The following is a 15,726-nucleotide window of genomic DNA, read 5'->3' on the forward strand; positions in this document are numbered from 1 at the left end:
TAGAGGCGCTGGAAAAACTCCCTGTCTCTCCCAGCAGTCCATATTCTGGACAACACGATCCATGGCAGCGCTCATATTGTCAATCCTCTTTGTATGTTCCATTACGCGCTCCTCCACCTCCATGGCCGGGGTACCTTCTCCTGCTGACTTCATTTTTTGGGTCGTGTGTATAGGTGGCAGGGAAGTCAGGCGCAGGAGAATCAAACTGAATGTAATGGAGTTATTTAATAACAATAAACGAAACATAATTCCAACACTAAATGTAAGAATAAAACAAAGTGGGTACGAGGACCCGTCACGCACCAATACAAACAACACAACACTGAATAACAAACAATCTCTGACAAAGACATGAGGGGAAACAGAGGGTTAAGTACACAACAGGTAATGAATTGGATTGAAACCAGGTGTGTAGGAAGACAAGACAAAATCAATGAAAAATGGATCAATGATAACTAGAAGACCGGTGACGTCGACCGCCGAGCACCGCCCAAACAAGGTGAGGCTTCGACTTCGGCAGAAGTCGTGACACTCTCCAATACAACCTAACATTGCAGAGTTATGTGCATCCTTTCAAGCACACCCTTCTCATTAACCTGTGGTGAGTTATTCACAATTTTCGAATAACAAATAAGATGGCTAAATAAAGAGCAAAACTATTGATTATTGATTATTATTATATGCCCTGGTCATATAAGAGCTCTTTGTCACTTCCCATGAGCTGGATTGTGACAAAAACTCACACTCATTCTTATGTTTAATAAATGTATCTTATGGTGTGTGGCAGGCTTACAATGATGGTATAGAACAACATTTGAGAGTGCGCTGACCCTGGTGCTAGAGCGTTATGGGACTATAAAACGTTTGGGAACCATTGTTCTATAGCAACCGTCTGCTACCCTGACACTGACAGAGAGCGATACATTACAATATTCCAACAAGCACTTATGGGTAGTGCTGTGAACACTTACCTTGGCCCTGCAGGTAGAGCTTTGTACCATGTTGAAGTGCCAGCAAGAGGAGCATATGGTGCTGGGCCCCTTTGTATTAAATTTTTTTTTTTTTTCTCTCCTGTTTGCCTGCCTCTCTTCCTTCCTGCCTGCTCTGTTCTATTTTGGGCAGAGCTGTGGTCCATGAACCATCCAAGAGATTACATACTTTGAACGTCTTGGTCCCTCATCATAAGCACTCTCAATACCCTTACCCAATGCCCCTACACTTTATATCATTGTCCCAGGCCACCTTCCATATAGTGGCAGGAACGCACGTCTGGAATGGAGAGGCAATTAGGCATCACGCTAGGAAAAATGTGTAGGAATCACCTGATGGAATGGGAGGCAGTACCATAGATGCCAAGTTATGTAATTATGTTTTTCCAAGATGGCGCCGGAGGAGATGGCGGCTGTTTTACGGTCTCCTAACCAATTGTGCTATTATGTGTTTTTTTTAACAATATTTGTAAATGATTTTGTACATAATGTTTCTACAACCGTATCTTACAGCAGGAAAGAGCTTCTGGATATCAGGACAGCGATCAATCACCTTGGATTAGACAAAGATTTCTTCAACATCAACAACACCAGCAGCAAGCAGGACTCACACGATATTCTCCAAACACCCCACAGTGCAGACATCCCAATTATTCACAAGAGGAAGCGACGCAGAGGACGAAGAGCCGGATGCCTCGTCCCGCAGAAGACAACTAGGAAAGCTGCCATTACCGTCAATATTACTCGCCAACGTGCAATCATTGGACAATAAACTAGACGAGGTAAGATCACGAATATCCTACCAACTGGATATAAAAAACTGTAATATCCTCTGCTTCACGGAATTGTGGCTGAATGACGACATGGATATTCAGCTAGCGGGCTACACGCTGCACTGGCAGGATAGAACAGCACACTCCGGTAAGACGAGGGGGGGGGGGGGGGGGGCGATCTGTGCATATTTGTAAACAATCAGCTGGTCTCTAGATTTTGCTCGCCTGAAGTTGAGTATATTGTGATAAACTGCAGGCTACACTACTTGCCTAGAGAGTTCTCAGCTATACTTTTCGTGGCTGTTTATTTACCGCCACAGACAGATGTTGGCACTAAGACCGCACTCAGTCAGCTGTATAAGGAAATAAGCAAACAGGAAACCACTCACCCAGACGCGGTGCTCCCAGTGGCCGGGGACTTTAATACAGGGAAACTTAAATCAGTTCTACCAAATCTCTATCAACATAAATGTGCAACCAGAGGAGAAACAATTCTAGATTACCTGTACTCCACACACAGAAACGCATACAAAGCTCTCCCTCGCCCTCCATTTGGTAAATCCGATCACAACTCTATCCTCCTGATTCCTGCTTACATGCGAAAATTAAAGCAGGAAGCACCAGTGACTCCGTCTATAAAAAAATGGTCAGATGAAGCAGATGCTAAACTACAGGACTGCTTTGCTATCACAGACTGGAACATGTTCCGGGATTCTTCCGATGACATTGAGGAATAAACCACATCAGTCACTGGCTTTATCAATAAGTGCATTGAGGATATCGTCCCCACAGTGACTTTACATACATACCCCAACCAGAAGCCATGGATTACAGGCAACACTGAGCTAAAGGGTAGAGCTGCCGCTTTCAAGGTGCAGGACTCTAACCCGGAAGCTTACAAGAAATCCCGCTATGCCCTGCGACGAACCATCAAACAGGCAAAGCGTCAATACAGGGCTAAGATTGAATCATACTACACCAGCTCCGACGCTCGTCGGATGTGGCAGGGCTTGCAAACTATGACAAAAGGACTACAAAGACTACAAAGGGAAGCACAGCCACGAGCTGCCCAGTGACACGAGCCTACCAGACAAGCTAAATCACTTCTATGCTCGCTTCGAGGCAAGCAACACTGAGGCATGCATGAGAGCATCGGCTGTTCCGGACGACTGTGTGATCATGCTCTCCATAGCTGACGTGAGTGAGACCTTTAAACAGGTCAACATACACAAGGCTGCGGGGCCAGACGGATTACCAGGACGTGTGCTCCGGGCATGTGCTGACCAACTGGCAGGTGTCTTCACTGACATTTTCAACATGTCCCTGATTGAGTCTGTAATACCAACATGCTTCAAGCAGACCACCATAGTCCCTGTGCCCAAGAACACAAAGGCAACCTGCCTAAATGACTACAGATGCGTAGCACTCACGTCCGTAGCCATGAAGTGCTTTGAAAGGCTGGTAATGGCTCACATCAACACCATTAATCCAGAAACCCTAGACCCACTCTAATTTGCATACCGCCCAAACAGATCCACAAATGACGCAATCTCTATTGCACTCCACACTGCCCTATGTGGGAATGCTGTTCATTGACTACAGCTCAGCGTTCACCACCATAGTACCCTCAAAGCTCATCATCAAGCTAAGCATCCTGGGACTAAACACCACTCTCTGCAACTGGATCCTGGACTTCCTGACAGGCCGCCCCCAGGTGGTGAGGGTAGGTAGCAACACATCTGCCACGCTGATCCTCAACACTGGAGCTCCCCAGTGCGTGCTCAGTCCCCTCCTGTAGTCCCTGTTCACCCATGACTGCATGGCCAGGCACGACTCTAACACCATCATTAAGTTTTCTGACGACACAACAGTGGTAGGCCTGATCACCGACAACGACGAGACAGCCTATAGGGAGGAGGTCAGAGACCTGGCCGGGTGGTGCCAGAATAACAACCTATCCCTCAATGTAACCAAGACTAAGGAGATGATTGTGGACTATAGGAAAAGGAGCACCGAGCACGTCCCCATTCTCATCTCACCTAAGATCCTCAAAAGGTTCTACAGCTGCAACATCGAGAGCATCCTGACCGGTTACATCACTGCCTGGTACGGCATCACTGCCTGGTACTGCGCCTCCGACCGCAGGGCACTTCAGAGGGTAGTGCGTACGGCCCAGTACATCACCAGGGCAAAGCTGCCTGCCATCCAGGACCTCTACACCTGCCGGTGTCAGAGGAAGGCCCTAAAAATTGTCAGACCCCAGCCAACCCAGTCATACTGTTCTCTCTAGTACTGCATGGCAAGCGGTACCGGAGTGCCAAGTCTTGGACAAAAAGGCTTCTCAACAGTTTTTACCCCTAAGCCATAAGACTCCTGAACAGGTAACCAATGGTTACCCGAACTATTTGCATTGTGTGCCACCCCCAACCCCTCTTTTACGCTGCTGCTACTCTCTGTTTATCTTATATGCTTAGTCACTTTAACTATACATTCATGTACATACTACCTAAATTGGCCCCACCAACCAGTGCTCCCGCACATTGGCTAACCGGGTCCCACCACCCCAACCATGTCCCACCACCCGCCAACCCCTCTTTTTACCCTACTGCTACTCTCTGTTCATCATATATACACAGTCACTTTAACGATACCTACATGTACATACTACCTCAATAAGTCTGACTAACAGGTGTCTGTATATGGCCTTGCTACTCTTTTTTCAAATGTCTTTCTACTGTTGTTTTATTTCTTTACTTACCTACACACACACACACACACACATATACCTTTTTTGGCACCATTGGTTAGAGCCTGTAAGTAAGCATTTCACTGTAAGGTTTACACCTGTTGTATTCGGCACACGTGACAAATAAACTTTAGTTTGATGAATCTCTTTCAAACATTCAGTGTTCCATAGCTGTGGACTTTTATTTTGTTATTAGTCCCAAGGGTTGTGGAAAGGTTTGGGTTGTGTTGAGGGTTAGGTTTGAAAAGGAATGTGGACATGAAGCTAGGGTTTGGGTAGAGTTGTGGATCAGGCTTGGGTTGAGGTTAGGGTTTAGGGTATAACTGTCATCGAGGTAAAATAGATAAGAGACCAGTTTGGCTGGGTTTATTTCAGGGTAAGTTTTAGTATAGAGTCAGAATATTTGATGGAGGATATTTGGCTCATTCATTTGTTGTTATAAAAACTTAATAGTGAAGCGCTGGACTTGATTTTTTTTTAGTAGTACTCGGCTCATTTGGCCTGTAATTGTTTTCCTCTTCCCTAAAGCTACTTGGATATATTGATCTTTGAGTCTAGACAAGTCTATTCTCCTAGTAATGTCTCTGTACAATTCTTAATTTGGCTTTAGAGTCTAGTTTTCTAGTTTTGGCATAAACCCTGAAATGACTCCATGTCATCTCTCCTCTCTGTCTCTCTCTCCTCTCCCTCACTCTCTCGCTCCTCCTCTCCCCTCCTCTCTCCCTCTGTCTCTCTCATCTTCCCCACTCTCTCTCTCCTCTCCCCCTCTCTGTCTCTCTCTCCTCTCCCCCTCTCTGTTTCTCTCTCTCTCACACACTACCTGTCCTTTTTCCCATGTTAATTGTAGTGTCTATTGTCTTCTGCATCTTTCCCCCTCTCCTGTTGCATGTTTATGTGTTAAGTGTGTGGGGGCTGAGAGTCGTCAATCCACCCGTCCCTCAATCCATCTACAGCCATCCATCAGCTGAGTGGTGCTAAAGATTAAGTGCTCTCGTCCAATAAAACCACAGGCCAGCTATCATTAACCACTTAACCTCCCAGCCCAGCCACTTCACAGCATTAAGAATGCCCAGATAACCTGTTATGCCTGTTACAGCTTTATGCCCTTGGTACCTAACGCCCCATTTGGGACGTATCCATGGATATCTTGTTAGCCATAATGAATCCTGTGAAATGGTTAGATAATTTGATGGCAGGGATATTAATCCGTGACCAGACTGCCCTCGTTTTCTTTTTAGGAGTCTAATGTTCTAGTTGACAGTTCTCTCCACCCCCCCATTGAGACAGAGAAGTAGCCTTATACAGTGAGCTGCTATATTCCAGGTGTGTTCTCCTCTCCTTTCCTCACCTCTTCTTTCCCTTCCTCTCCTTTACCTTCCTCTCCTTTACTGTCCTCCCCTCCTCTCCTCTCCTCCACCCTCCTCTCCTTCCTTCACCCCTAGCAGATGGTATCTGTCCATCTGAGTATAGTGTGGTGAATAGATTAAATAACTGGAGGTGGGAGAAAGACATTGAGGTGTAATTAATGAGGCTGGGAAACAGCACAGCTACGGACAGAAAGAGGTGTCATAACTGTGGTGAGAACATGGTCCGCTCCTTTAGCATGCACCAGTATCCATACAGCAGCACTAGCAGCAGCCAGAGAATAGATAAAGTCCACCACGGTTTGATTGACAATGGCAAGGACAGTGTATTATGGGGGAAGTTAATTCATATTGTGCTTATTGCAAATGAGGAATGAGAGAATTAGAGCAATTTGTGCAGCTGTTTGAAATGCTGGATAATACTTGTGGCCAGATAATATGTTCATTCGTTTTTCGATAATAATAATTTTTGCACAATGTAGTCCTTATTCCTGTGGCATCAACTGAACTTCTCCATGTTTACATAGCACCTATAGATTCAAGCAGTACAATTGTCTACAAAGAGCGCTACAGACCCCATTTTCCTTAAACAGGTTGGAGAGATACAGAAGCAGATGAGAACTGGCTGCATTACAGTCTGTGTGCCTGTCCTTTCCCTGCTGTTTCAAGCTATGGGGGAAAATAGTATCAATACTGTTATTAATATCAAAGTTAATATGATTCTGTCATTGATTCGTCCCTCTGCTCCTAGATGGTGGAGCACATCTGTTCTGTCTGCTGCTTGCCCTGCACAGTTCAGATAGACTGAAACAAACTAGGTGATAAAACCATGTCAGTGTTTGTGCACTTAATTGAATATTTCATGATATTGGCTTATCTGTCTGCAGGAGGATTTCACATCCCCAACTTTGCTTTTATCTGCTATTAGAGTCTAGCGGCAAATGCTATAATAGTGTGCAGCCTTATAAAAGGACTTGCATACACAATGTACACTCTCAAGCTCACAGAAAAATCAAGACGCTGGCCGGCTGGCTCTCTCTCTCTCTCTCTCTCTCTCTCTCTCTCTCTCTCTCTCTCTCTCTCTCTCTCTCTCTCTCTCTCTCTCTCTCTCTCTCTCTCTCTCTCTCTCTCTCTTATTTATATTTATATATATATATCCCATTGAAAGCATCTCACTTCTCAAGGCTGGGTTCTCTACAGGGGCAGCTCTTGACTTCAAGGCCCCAGAAAGCCGTCTCTGACCTTGAATATGCCACATTCACTGCTGCTGATTTCACTGACTGTCATCTCTCAAAGCCTTTCAAAGCCTTATCCCTCCCATTTTCTTAATTGACTCATCCTGTTTCTGTTTGGTTGAAACTTCAAGAATTTGTCCTTTGAATGCAGTAGTCCCACTTAGAGTTTTGGAGCAACTTAGCAGAGAGATATAACTTGTCCTTGATTCCCTCCCTATCGATCATTCCCTCCACCACCTGTGCCACCTGGTACCTTCCACACCGTCCTCCTCCATCACCACCGCAGGCTGCGGCCTGCCAAAAAATGTATAAAGAAAAAAATAAGAAATGAAATGATGTGTGTTTATGGCCCGTCTGAGGTCAGAGGATGTGGTAGTAATTCATCACTGTCGTCTGGACGTCAACACCCTGCGAGCGGGTCATTACCTTCCTCTGATTAAACATCAGGCTGAGATGGTGCCAGGGAGAGGCCGACCAGCCCACCTCAGCTACAGTTCCTAATATTGTTCTTCAGCCATAACCTCAAATGTAGGGCTTATGAATGCTCTGTTAAGCATAATATTCACTGCTAGTGAAGATTGTCTCAGGAATTACAGTAAGTATTGGTGGTTAAACACTCTCTATATTAATTATAATGCTGTCATGCATTGTGCTAGTTTGACTAACTGATGATTGATGTTACATGAATATGCTTAGAAAACTGCTCAAGGCCAGGTTGAACAGGACTCCTCTCCTGCTTTTGCAATATCATCGCTTCTTGTAAACAGTCTATTTCTTATCTCTCATCTCTCTATTGAGTTTCCTAGTGGGTGCGTGTGGTCTGTACTCTGTACTGGGACTGGGACTGTGGGCAAGGAGATGAGGAGCTGAGTGGAAGAGGGGGGGAAGGGAAGAGAGGCAGCGGGCAGTGTGGATGCCTGGGCCTCCGGTGAGTCTGCACATCCCCGTCTGCTTGTAGACTGACAGGGAGAATAATTAATCTAATGGTGGTAAACTGACACCGCTCACATCTGTCATCGCTAAAGTTACCCTGTTCTCCCCCTCCTCTCTGGCTGGCTGCTTGCCAGTAACCACAAACAGCAACAGGGCTGGCATTGGCACTTTACACAGGGCGGAGGAAGATCTCTCTGTCACTCTGTTTCTCTCCTTCTCTCTCCTCACTGTCCCCTCCATCTCTTTATCTCTTCCACTCTCTCCTGACAAGGCGTACATTCTCTAGAGGAAATTAGTAAAAAAACAGAGGTGTTTTCAGGTAACACATCACTTTACAGAGTCCTTATGTAGAGTCCTTATGTCATTTATTTGATTAAGTGCTCTACATTGTTGACTGCTTCATCCAATACAGGTCGGTGCAGACAAACAACAGAAAGCGTGAACAGTGATTCACTTGGAAATCAATCTGCCTTCCAGGGTCCATTGGGTAGCTGAACGCTTGACAGGGTTGGTGCCTCATCAGCACATCTCTGATCACCCTTAATTTAATCAAATGTAGTGTCTTTAATTAATGGCTGGCTTCATCTCAGTTTGGGCCACAATGATGTCTCACTCACTGTTAGCTGGCATGACGGACAGCTGGGAATAAAAACTCAAGCACGTGTTTCATCATCATACACACTTACATCAAACAAACCTGGCTAATGCATGTTTAATGGACACAAGGTGATATACAGTGGGGCAAAAAAGTATTTAGTCAGCCACCAATTGTGCAAGTTCTCCCACTTAAAAAGATGAGAGGCCTGTAATTTTCATCATAGGTACACTTCAACTATGAGAGATTGTTTTTTTTGAATTTATTTGCAAATTATGGTGGAAAATAAGTATTTGGTCAACTACAAACAAGCAAGATTTCTGGCTCTCACAGACCTGTAACTTCTTCTTTAAGTTATGGCAAGGAATCCCCTAAAGGGAACACCCCCTCCCATTCAGCTGAAATGGTGGCGCGGGAAATTCAAAAAATATTCTTTAGAAATATTTTACTTTCACACATTAACAAGTCCAATACAGCAAATGAAAGATAAACATCTTGTTAATCTACCCATCATGTCCGATTTTTTAAATGTTTTACAGCAAAAACACAACATATATTTATGTTAGATCACCACCAAATTCAAAAACACACACAGACATTTTTCACAGCCAAGGATAGAGTCACAAAAGCAGAAATATAGATAAAATTAATCACTTACCTTTGATTATCTCCATCAGATGACACTCATAGGACATCATGTTATACATGTATTGTGTGTTTTGTTCGATAATGTGCATATATATATATATATATATATATATGTAAACTGAGATTTTATATATATATATTTATATATATATATATAAAATCTCAGTTTACATTGGCATGTTACGTGCAGTAATTTTTTGATTCCAAAACATCTGATGATTTTGCAGAAATACTCACAATAAACATTGATAAAAGATGCAAGTGTTATTCACAGAAATAAAGATAAACGTATCCTCTATGCAACCGCTGTGTCAGATTTTTAAAAAACTTTACGGAAAAAGAATAATCTGAGAACGGCGCTCAGAACCCAAAGAAATAGCTGCCATTTTGGCATCAACAGAAGCTACAAAAACCACTATAAATATTCACTTACCTTTGCATATCTTCATCAGAAGGCAGTTCCAGGAATCCCAGTTCGACAATAAATTAATGATTTGCCCATCATTTAGCCACTTGTTGTTAGCTTGTTCAGCCCAGCATTCAATCCTCAAAAAGCACGAGCAATTCCTCCAGACAAAAACTAAAAAAGTTCCGTTACAGGTCGTAGAAACAAGTCAAATGATGTATGCAATCCATATTTAGGATGTTTTAAACATTAATCAGCAATCAGGTTCCAACCGGAGAATTTCATTGTCTGAAGAAACGCATTGGAATGGAAGAACACTCTCTCGTGACCCGCGCAATAAGACAGAGGCTTTCTGTCAGACCACTCACTCAAAGAGCTATTATGAGCCCCTCCTTTATAGTAGAATCATACAACCAGCATCTAAAGATGGTGACATCTTGTGGAAGCCCTAGGAAGTGCATGCACATCCATATCTAAGCTGGACTTAAAATGGCACTGTTTTCAAAATCGAGGTCTCACTTCCTGCTTGGATTTCTTCTCGGGTTTTTGTCTGCCATATGAGTTCTGTTATACTCACAGACATAATTCAAACAGTTTTAGAAACATCAGAGTGTTTTCTATCCACCAGTAATAATATTATGCATATATTCCCATCTGGGAAAGAGTAGGAGTCAGTTTACTCTGGGCACGCCTTTCATCCAAAAGTGAAAATGCTGCCCCCTAGCCCCAACAGGTTTAAGAGGCTCCTCTGTCCTCCACTCGTTACCTGTATTAATGGCACCTGTTTGAACTTGTTATCAGTATAAAATACACCTGTCCACAACCTCAAACAGTCACACTCCAAACTCCACTATGGCCAAGACCAAAGAACTGTCAAAGTACACCAGAAACAAAATTGTAGACCTGCACCAGGCTGGGAAGACTGAATCTGCAATAGGTAAGCAGCTTGGTTTGAAGAAATCAACTGTGGGAGCAATTATTAGGAAATGGAAGACATACAAGACCACTGATAATCTCCCTCGATCTGGGGCTCCACGCAAGATCTCACCCTGTGGGGTCAAAATGATCACAAGAACGGTGAGCAAAAATCCCAGAACCACACGGGGAGACCTAGTGAATGACCTGCAGAGAGCTGGGACCAATGTAACAAAGCCTACCATCAGTAACACACTACGCCGCCAGGGACTCAAATCCTGCAGTGCCAGACGTGTCCCCCTGCTTAAACCAGTACATGTCCAGGCCCGTCTGAAGTTTGCTAGAGAGCATTTGGATGATCCAGAAGAAGATTGGGAGAATGTCATATGGTCAGATCAAACCAAAATATAACTTTTTGGTAAAAACTCAACTCGTCGTGTTTGGAGGACATAGAATGCTGAGTTGCATCCAAATAACACCATACCTACTGTGAAGCATGGGGGTTGAAACATCATGCTTTGGGGCTGTTTTTCTGCAAAGGGACCAGGACGACTGATCCGTGTAAAGGAAAGAATGAATGGGGCCATGTATCGTGAGATTTTCAAGGTCCTGGAGTGGCCTAGCCAGTCTCCAGATCTCAACCCCATAGAAAATCTATGGAGGGAGTTGAAAGTATGTGTTGCCCAGCAACAGCTCCTAAACATTACTGCTCTAGAGGAGATCTGCATGGAGGAATGGGCCAAAATACCAGCAACAGTGTGTGAAAACCTTGTGAAGACTTACAGAAAATGTTTGACCTCTGTCATTGCCAACAAAGGGTATATAACAAAGTATTGAGATAAACTTTTGTTATTGACCAAATACTTATTTTCCAACATAATTTGCAAATAAATTCATTAAAAATCGTTTTTTTCTCATTTTGTCTGTCATAGTTGAAGTGTACCTATGATGAAAATTACATATTATTTTTAAGTGGGAGAACTTGCACAATTGGTGGCTGACGAAATATTTTTTTGCCCCACTGTATCTCCTAATAATTTAACACATAATCTCCCCTAACTGTCACACAGACAAAGATAGTAACATTTTAACCCCTCGTTGATGTTACCTAGCTGTTGAATCGACACAAGGTAATATATTTCCTCATAATTTAACACAACTTAATCTCCCTATATTACTGATGACGCAGGCAGAATATTTAACACATTGTCTCCTTTACAGTCACACAGGCAGCAACACATGAACATTTTGTTAAAGGAATTGGATTCCTATATGTTTATCAACCAATTCAATTAAAACACTCTGCCCATTTCTAAGAATTTGTAAGATACTTATTTGCATAAAATGGACAGAGACCAGTCTAAAAATCAATCAATAGCGTTTATTCTTGAGAGTACTGATCATGGTACAATTTACAACAGGATATATACTAAAAATGACGTCATAGGTTTTAAACTGTCCTTCCTCCACTCCGATACAATGGCAGTAGAGTTCACAAGCCTTCCCACATTGTCCACCACCTGTTAAATAATCTACTACTAGCCCAAGGTCTCTCCTCTCCCTGTGTAGAGACAGGATGTCCTGTAAGGAACACAGCATTCCAGCCAGTCTGACGATAGCTCCATTAGTTTCAAACAAGGAACAGACAGTCCTTGTACTAATTCTTGATTATAATTACACACATTATATTCAGAACTATGATTATAATAAGATTCATACATCCATACAGTAACATAGTAGTATTCTGTTTAGTTGTATTTTTAAGCTAAATCAGGTTATTTAACCTAATGGGTCAGTCTGAGCAGACGTCACATTTCAGACCAAGTACATTGGGCTGACAACAGCTAGATAGACAACGAAGGGTCAATGTGTTATGAGATTTTGATGAATAATGACCAATTAGGTATACATGATTTAGCTTAAAAATGATCTATGATAGCCTCATCTGCATCCTCCTCACTACATTGCACAGAAATAAAAAATCTTCTGTCTCTTCTCTTTCAGTTCAATTTCTTGAACCTGAATCATTCTCAGTACTGAGCTTTTAATTCAAGCCAATTAATTAAGGTCTATCTACTTTCTCTCTCTCACGCTCTCTCTCTCTCTCTCTCTTTCTCTCCCTCTCTCTCTCTCTCTCTCTCTCTCTCTCTCTCTCTCTCCTTTTCTCTCTCTCTCTCTCTCTCTTTCTCTCTCTCTCTCTCTTTCTTTCTCCCTCTCTCTTTCTTTCTCTCTCTCTCTCTCCTTTTCTTTCTCTTTCTCTCTCTTTCTCTCCCTTGTCCCTTCTCTCTTTCTTTTGTGCACTACTTTTTTCTCTCTCCTTCTCTTTCTCTCTACCTCTCTCTATAAATGTGAATGACCACCTTGATTCGGTCTAATGTAGGACATTTTGAAATAGTGTTTTTTACATTGGACAAAAGCAGAGAGACAGAGCTACAAAATGGTACATCATACACTGCATTTCAGTAACAATGGTAAAGTAATTATGCTTTGAAAGTTGATAAACTTGTAACCTCACTTTTGAGAAAATGGCCATTGAATATTTGGTACCTACTGGAGAGCTCTTCTTTGTCTACATCCATTCAGCATCATTCACACCCTCTTACGCTTTATTCCCACCCATCTCTTTAAGCGTTGACCCGAGTGTTCTGTCCTAACAACAACAGTCAAGCACCCAAGCTAACTGACTAAGGTTGGCTAGCTTGATAGCTACTTCCAGACACAAATTAGAGAACAACTCACTGACCATTTTACTCACCCTAGCACAGCTGGTTAGGCTGTTTTTATGTTATCCAGAGCGTGTGATTGCCACTGTGCTGCTGGCACCAAATGATGCTTTTTTGCCAACATTTACAAATTTACAGCCATATTCAATGGGAGTTAAGTGTTTGTAAATGTGTCAGTTATTCTACACTCTGGCACACTCAGACGAGACTGCTCTGAAATCGGAGTAGATAGTCAGAGTGAATTTACCAGCTACGTCTATTAACAGTTGTCACAGTGACATTCTATTGAAATGGTTACTTGCATAGTTGAGTCTTTTGTTAAGACATGTAGCTAGCTAGGTAAACAATTAACCATAATCCCAACTCATGACATTACTACCCTGCATGAATCTGCAGGTAGCTAACCAGACAGATAGCTAACATTAGGCTATAACTAGCAAAGCAAATGGCTCTGAGATACCAATGATATGCAGTTCTATGACGCAATAAAAAAAATTTAAAGCTGCGTTAGACAGGATTACCTACACATACTGACCAGCTCAAATAGACGGAAGCGTGCTATATGGCAGACCAATCCGAAATCATCTCTCGGCATGTCCAGCCCACTCATTATCTCAGCCAATCATGGTTAGCGGGAAGGTTGCTGATTTTTTTCTGTGGCTAAACCAAATAGGCTCGTAATTTAACAGTTTTATTCATATTTACAGATGGAATACAAGTCTGTTATAAAGGCACATGAAAGCTCACATGTTCCAGTTGGCATTTCTGAATTTTTTTAAAAGAATTACGTTCAAATGGCTCTCATGTGAAGTAGTGACCTGCGACATACACCTAGTTTCTTGAAACGAGTCACAAATGTCTCATTCAGTATTTAACTGAAGTAAATATGAGTCTACACAAGCTTTCGAAAGACAAAGCTCCCTCTCTGTCTCTGTCTCTTATCTTGTAACAACACTCTCATTCATCCATGCCCACCCTCTCCTTCTGCTCACTAGCTCACTCGTCCTCTTTCAAGTGGTACCTCGCTCTCTCTTTCTGGAATGCAGGGTAAAAAACAACCCGTGAGCATATGCTACTGCTTACTTAATTACACTGTCAAACATTAAATGAACAATCCACTCAGCCACCCATTTGTCAGAAACTGGCAGGCTGTCACAATATGGCAGACGTTCTGTGTGCGTGTGCCTCCCCCCATTCCCCGTCCCTTCTACCATCCCCCTTGGTTGTTGTTGCCTGTTTAAATCAAGTAATTTTGGGTAGCTGTGCGCGACTGTACCTGTCCAAAAAAGAGCTGTTCCACTCCGAGCACAGGTGTGGTATTAACACCTCCGTCCTATACAGGAGTTAAATGAAGATGGCTAAATATACAGGTCGATGGTTAATATACAGGACTTTATTGTATTATCATCAATGAGAGCTGCATTGGAATGTTGCTGCATTGGATTTTTATTGGTCCTGCCAACATCAGATATTATGTGATAGAAATAGTGATAGTTTGCTTTGGACAATATCTCTTTATGTAGAGATGGAGTCTAACATAAGAGAGGATCTATTCCACTTCACATACCCAATAAGATCTGTAACCAGGATTATATATGCAAACATAAAATCTTGTCAAGCTTCTGAGCAGCGTGTAGAACAGATACATGTGTTCCTAAATACATTGTGTGAGCTGATTACCGACAAGCACCACCATTCAAAATACAATCGTATGAAAAAGGCGCATCGTTCACCCAAGTTGAACTGACAGACAGTTACACAGTGTTCCTCCCTTATTTCACACACACGTAAAATATTTGCATGCATGACTGTAAGTCACTTTGGATAAAAGCGTCTGCTAAATGGCTCATATTATCATCTACATCATCCTATTCTCCTTGTCTCTGTTGGCTCTCTACACTGATGTGATTGTGAATGAAAGACTAAATACCTGGTATGTGGATCAGCTATCCACCATTTTGCTTTCCCCTATGCCATGGTTTCAGATCAGTAGATTGTACGAAAGAGAAAACACAAGGAGAGAAAGACAGTTCAATCTATTGAGATGCACCCTCAGCACAAAAGTCAGCATAGCAAATGGATACAGTATATCATCCTTCTCCCATCAGACACATCATCATGACGTTAATCTCAGTGACATTTTAGTGATTCACTAGAACAGCTTAGTCAGTGAGACTGTTTCTTGGCATCTCTTCATGTTGCACTTTCTGATCTACTGCTAACAGCCTTGTGTTCATAGCCTCCCAGATGTGCTTGTGCTATCAAATCAAATGTATTTATAAAGACCTTTTTACATCAGTCGATGTCACAAAGTGCTGTACAGAAACCCAGCCTAAAACCCCAAACAGCAAGCAACCCAGATGTAGACGCACTGTGGCTAGGAAAAACTCCCTAGAAAG

This window comes from Oncorhynchus kisutch, linkage group LG23 (genome assembly GCF_002021735.2).
Source record: "Oncorhynchus kisutch isolate 150728-3 linkage group LG23, Okis_V2, whole genome shotgun sequence".
Taxonomy (NCBI): Eukaryota; Metazoa; Chordata; class Actinopteri; order Salmoniformes; family Salmonidae; genus Oncorhynchus; species Oncorhynchus kisutch.